Below are 6,711 nucleotides of genomic sequence, written 5' to 3' on the forward strand. Positions count from 1 at the left end.
GGGGTCAGAAAGAGTCACTCCTCTTCTCCCTCTAGGCCTCAGTGTTCTTTTCTGGGCACTGAGGGGCTGGACTAGATAGACAACCTCCTACGTCCTTTTGGTGGCTCTGTGACATCCAGAAAGATTCACAAAACTCCTGGGAGAATGTCTTTGTAGATAATCAAGTGCTTAGTACTGAGTCACCCAGTCATGTCTGACTCTTTGTGATCCCATGGACTGTAGCCCCCCAAGCTCCTCTGTCCTTGGGGATTCTCCTGGCAAAAATACTGGGGTGGGTTGCCATTCCCTCCTCCAGGGGATCTTCTCAACCCAGGTCTCCAGCATTGTAGGCAGATTACCATCTGAGCCACCAGGGAAGCCAATGAATACTGGAGTGGGTAGCCTATCCCTGCTCCAAGGGATCTTCCTGACCTAGTAATTGAACTGGGGTCTCCTGCACTGCAGGCAGATTCTTTATCAGCTGAGCTACCAAGGAAGACCAGGTAACGGAGGATAGACCCAAATCTAGGATTTCCAGAGCCTTCTCTACTCCCTGCTGCCTTTTTTTCTGTTTACTCTGCAGTTTGTGGCATCCTCTAGCTTTTTGGGCTCAGGTCTCTTAAAGGTGCTCAGAGAGGAACTGGAGGGCTCATACCATACATACCTCCATGTTTGTGACATCACCATTGTCCCAGTCCTGGGACCCCCTATTCACCATTATTCTGGCCTCAGTCTGTCTTGATCTGGAGTTAGGATGGACTAGCCTTCAAATCCCAAGAGTAAATGCCCCATTACCCTCTGGGCTCCACTTGCATCCCATGACCTTGGTGAAAATTAGCCTCAACTCCAGCAGGGCGCTGGGGAGCTCCCCTGGTTGGGCCATAGAGCCTGGCTTCCCACGTGGCACTCGTGGTAAGAACCTGTCAGTGCAGGAGATGCAAGAGATGTGGGTTCATTCGCTGGGTTGGGAAGAACCCCTGGAGTAGGAAACAAGAAGTGTCAACCCACTCCAGTATTCTTGCCTGGAAAATTCCATGGACAGAGGAGCCTGGTGGGACTACAGTCCATAAGGTTGCAAAAGAGTTGGACACGACTGAGTGACAGAATGCACACACACACAGGGGAATAATGGTGAGTGAGGGTAGTTTTGAGACTGTGGTCCCAGGGGTGTCGGACTAGGGAGAATGAATGTTGAGCATCCCAGAGCACAGGCAGGCCCTGCCTAGAACTTCCTGGTGTCCAGTGTGTGCTCTCATTACAGTCGAAGAGCCACCAGCTGGAAAGCCCAGGGCCAGGGCTCCCGTCCCATCCACCAGGGCCACCCACACCCACCCTCCTGCAGCCCACGCTCACCCCGCTTATTCTCCCTCTGCCTCTGCCATCCTCCCTCCTCTCTCCAGGCCAGGGCTGTAATCGAGTTTTCCTTTGTTTGGTATCTTCTCCCCACAGTAAAGAAAGAGCCAGATTTCTTTCTATTTTTTTTTAATTAAACTTTTTATTTTGTATTGGGGTATTGCCTATTAACAGGGTTTCCCAGGTGGCACTAGTGGTAAAGAACCCACCTATCAATGCAGGAGCCGTGAGAGACGTGGGTTGGATGCTTGGGTGGGGAAGATCCCCTGGAGGAGGGTATGGCAACCCACTCCAGTACTCTTGCTGCAGAATCCCAAGGACAGAGGAGCCTAGTGGGCTATAGTCCATAGCCTCGCACAGAGTTGGACGTGACTAGAGCAACTTAGCATGCGTGCATAGCCTAATAACAATGTTGTCTAGTTTCAGGTGGATAGAAGGGACTTAGCCACACATGTATATGTATCCATTCTCTGACAGTCTTCTCTCCTATCCAGGCTGCCCCTTAACATTGAGCACTGTTCCCTCTGCTATATAGTAGGTGGTCCTTGTTCGTTATCCATTCTAAATATGCAAGTGTGTACCTGTTCATCTCAAGCTCTCTAAATATCCCTTCATTCTATCCCTCCCAACTGGCAATCATAAGTTGGTTCTCTAAGTCTGTGAGTTTGTTAGAGCCAGATTTCTCAGAAGAGTTCTTTCAGAAAGAAGACAAGATCAAGATGAGAAGATCAGCTTTCCCGAGTTTCTCTCTAGTGATGCTGCAGTTGCCATCGATTTACAAAGCCAGTCCCATGGCTAGAAGCCCTGTATTGAGGGTCAGAGATTAGCCAGGCCCAGCTCAGCCAAGAGGTCTCAGTGAAGACCTCTCAGGAGTCAATAAACTGTTGCCTGCTTTGTTCTGATTACTAGTGTTATTTTTTTTAATCACTTTTATTAGTGCTATTTCCTTATTTTTTAAAAATTAATTTATTTTAATAAATAAATTTACAATATTGTAGTGGTTTTTGCCATACATTGACATGAATCAGCCTATTTTTTTATTTTTCACTGGTTATGAATGTTGGCAAAAGAGTCTGCCAAGGATGTTCCTGAAGCAGAGAGGAGGTATGGTCTGGAAATTGAAGTGCTCACGGAATGGTGTCAAGGAAGCTGAGCAGCACCCACAGGGACAATAACTTATCCTGCATGCCACCTGCTGGCGGGAGGGCAGAAGGATGCGGAGACGGCTGCCTGATTCATCCACGAAGAAGGTTTGCCTGATTAAGAGGTTAGTGGGAGGCTGCGTGGGCTGGGGGGTGGGGAGTGATAGGGCCAGAAGAGGTGACCTCAAGGAGGGGATGCTGGCTGAATCTGCAGGGCACACGGTCTGCAAGTGGCACTGGGGAGGGAGCCAAGCGCTGACTCTGCCTCGTGGCGCCCTGGAGATGCTCTGAGGAGTGCCAGTGATCTGTTTGGGAAGCCCCTGTGTTGCACTAGTTTCTAAATCCTCAGCCCCTAGCACCTTGCCTGGCTTCCAAGGGCCAATGGGTAATGACGTGCCCCTTCCCGAGGCAGACGGGGGAGACGGGAATGTACATGCTCGGCACAGCGCCCCTTCTCCGCCCTGAGTGGCTTCTCCACTGTGCTCCTTCTGCAGTCCTGTCTCCTCACTTGACCCCTGTAGGATGTCTGGACGCCTGGACTAGCTAGACCTCCTCTGCCTGGAGTGTCCATCACCATGTGCTTTCCCCAAACACCCAGCTCCTGGCTTGTAGCAAACATTTACTGAGAACCAGCTCAGCGAACAGGCTGACTCCCACTCCCATAGGGTCACTCACACAGGCGAAAACACACCAGTGCATGCACGGGGCCAGGACACAGCCCAGGGACCACAGGCCACGGGACAGGAGATTCAACCCTCTGGTACCGCTGCGCCTCCTGTTCACAGCGACAAACGGCCCTGCATCCTCAGACTCCCCCGTCCAGCAAGGAAACCCTTCTAAAGCGGTGCCGGTCTCCACTAGGCCCTCGGGAAAATGTCGGGGCATGAGGCCCAGTGTGGAGATACTGGCTTCTGCTTACTGCAGTTTCTTGGTCACCAGATGCTGAGCCCTGCCTTCAAAAGGAAAAGCATGTCTGGGGCCTGCTGGAATACTTTATCCTGGTCTCCATCTCTGGGACCCCAAATGTTGGCTACATTTATTAGGGAGCAGGGACAGAGGTGACAAGAGGCCCTGCAGAGAAAAATGCTCATTGATGCTGGAGGCCACGAGAGGGCGCACTGCTATCACGGTCTCGGTCCATCCCACCTGGTAGACATTCCAGATAATATTCACCAAGGAGTAGCAGTTTTGACAACATAGGCGCCCCCGTAAAGAAAGGACATAAGTCAGAATCTGGGGGGACAACACTTTCTTGTTTCTCGGGTTGTCGGGAGGCCTCTGGGCTCACTGATTTCTCACAGAACAGAGCTCCACTCCGTGGCTGTGGTTGTGGCTGTGTGGTGGTGGCTATGTCCGCCAGCAAGGACAGGAACTCAGAAAAGTCAATCTTCTGGTCCTTATTCTTGTCCTTTTCCTCAAAGATATTGGACAAGTAATCTCTGCCCCTTTGCTCCTGTGGGAAAAAGACACCAAACCAGGCAAATTCAGCTCCACAAAAGTGATGAGCTGGGAGAAGAGGAAGAAGTAGAGACAGAGAAATGAGGACCCAGCGCAGCACAGAGGTGTCTGGTGTGGCTCTGAGGAGGGGAGGTATGGGATGAGGTGGGGATGCTGACGTTGCCCAGCAGTTCAATGGAGAGTCCTTCCCCAAGTGTGAACTTGGATGAAAGCCTCACATGGTGAGCAGGCTCTGCCCAGAGCTGTGCTGATCAGTGTGCTGGTGGAGGGGTCTCCAGCCCAGGACTACCTCCCCCCCAACCCCCTGCAGGTGACCACCTACCTAGGTTCTGCTCAGGGACTCAAAATAAGCCCTACCCTTGTCTGCTTCATGCCAACCCCCTCTTCTTTTCACCTATGAGATCTTACTTGCTCTGAGTTCCCTCTTCTTGCTTACGCTAGCAACGTCTTCTTTTTGAAATCAGTTCAGTTCATTGACTTGTCCAGTTAAATCAGGTCGGTGGATGAGTTCTTTGTTGTATAAAATGGTCTTAAGTTCTGTCAGTGATGGAATTTCTGTCACCTTCCCTCTGATCTCAAGACCCTAGGGGAGGCTCAGGGTCTGAGCAGAAGAGTTTGAGTCTCATACAGAAGGTGGGGCAGGTGAGAGGGGACCCATCCACTGCCCTCCAGTTGTAGCACTTTTTGATAACTTATCATCAACTACTTATATCCACACATTTTCCTAGTTTGCCACATACATCATCTCTTTACACCCTGATATAGGACAGGATAGGGAGTTCTATGATGCACTTTTGCAGATGAGAATGTGAGGATCAGAGAATGAGATTGACTGGTCCAAAGCCACCCAGGAAAGGATCCTCAGTCATGCCAGGACCCAGTCACCATGGGGGACCAGATCTCCACTCACACAGGCACTGAGGAAGTTGGGGAAATTCTCCTTCAGCAGCTGCAGCAGGGGCTCCTTCTTGATGGTGTCATCGCTTCCCGAGTACGTGTGAAACAGCTTGATCAAGGCTGTAATGGCCTGCTCAAGCTGAGAGCTGCTCATCTTGGCTTCAAATAAGCTGCCGGAAGAGGAGTCAGTGACCCTTTGTATCCTCCCCCTAGGGGTGGGTCCCCAAGTTAGGACACCTGGACGGGGACCGAGCGGCCAGTGAAGCGAGGCTCAGATGGAGCAGAAGAAACTGTGCTTCTCCACTTGGTGGGGGGAGTGGCCGAGGAGCAGGAGGGTGTGACCGACCGAGTGTGGGACCTGGGGCCCCACAGCTCAGGGTGTGAGTAGGTGAAGGAGATCAGCAGACTCCACTGTGGTGAGGACCACAGCGTGTGGAAGCAGAGACGGGGGGTCAGCCCCAGTGAGAAGACTGAGTCTGAGGTGGGACCCAGCAACCAGAGCCTTTGGGTGACCCCACACCCCAAACAGCAGCAAATCCATCTCCTCCAGGTTCAGCGTCAGGGTCAGAGTCACGGGAGCGGAACACTGTCATCTCTGCTGTGGTCTGAGCCTCCTGGGCTGCTTCAGGAAGACCCCCTAGAGGCCACCCCTCCTCCAAGGCCATAAACAAGCTCTGCATGAGATGGGCAGAAACACAGCCCTGTCCTGAGCCCTGGTAGGGGTCTTCCTGGACCATCGCTGAGAGAAAAAGAGGGACTGGGGACCAGAGTCAGCCTGGGGTTTGGAATGAACAGAAATAGATGCCCCAGTTCTAGGCTATTGGGTGGAATGTGGGAGATGGGGGTCCTTCTGATTTTCTGTTATTGGGCACTATCTGCATCTCCAAGGCTTGGCCTCATTAAAATAGAGAGAACGTCTGACTTCGCTAAGCAGGTTCTTCCCCAGCAGTCAGAGGTCTGGGCTGCCCTGGACCCCAACCAGAGAAACTGGACAGAGCAGCCCTCCCATCCCAGACTTTCCTAAGCAGCCAGGAGATGACCCTGTGTCACGCGTGCCAGTATCTAAGACAAACCCCACTGCCTTCTGATGTAGGAGAAGGATCCCCCTGTGCTGTCCGCAAGAGGACCCACCCAAGGCCTTCTGTCAGCGTGGCCGAGGGCAGAGCCGAGCCCTGTGTGTGGACGGCCCCTGAGCCTTTTCCTGCTGGGGGGGGTGGGGGGAAGCGCTGGTTGATCAGTCTTTCACCCAGGTTGGGGCAGGATGTCTCACCAAAGTCATGGTGAGCGGGGGTCCAGGCCTGGGGTTGAGGCTTTGGCTGGGGCTGCCGCTCTCCTCAAGGGTGGGGTCGGTGGGTCTTTTGACCTGATAAGCAGGTGAGTCCAGAGAAGGAAGAAAGCAAGAGGAGGGGGAGGGTCCTCAGCTCCCACTGGGCACGTGTCCACCAGAGCATCACCGAGGAGCCAGTGGAGAAGCAGGGAGTGTTGGCCATCTTGCCACACAGATGGGGCCTCAGCAGGGGTGAAGGCACACAGCCCTGTGGGCAGAGTCGGGACTGGACCACAGGCTGCCACTTCCCCTCCCAGAGCTGCTTCCCGGCTCCTCCTAGAAAAGGGAGACAGGCCGGAGCAGACTTACCAGATCAGAGGAGATGTCACCAAGGAGGAGGACGAGTGAGGTGTGTGCTGGACAGAGAGACTGGTCCCTTAAAAGGTTTAGCCGGCATCCAACCTGGACTGGTGATCTATTTCACACTTAATAATATACATGTTTCAATGCTGTTCTCTCAGATCATCCCACCCTCGCCTTCTCCCACAGAGTCCAAAAGTCTGTTCTATACGTCTGTGTCTCTTTTTCTGTCTTGCATGTAGGGTTATCGTTACC

The 6,711-nt window shown here is 52.7% G+C and overlaps 1 pseudogene; it reads right to left on the minus strand.

Moving 5' to 3' along the window:
* Positions 1-3,758: 3,758 nt before the first annotated feature.
* LOC122433509 lies at positions 3,759-6,509 on the minus strand (annotated as a pseudogene).
* Positions 6,510-6,711: the final 202 nt, after the last annotated feature.

Source organism: Cervus canadensis, chromosome 2, assembly GCF_019320065.1.
Source record: "Cervus canadensis isolate Bull #8, Minnesota chromosome 2, ASM1932006v1, whole genome shotgun sequence".
Lineage (NCBI taxonomy): Eukaryota > Metazoa > Chordata > Mammalia > Artiodactyla > Cervidae > Cervus > Cervus canadensis.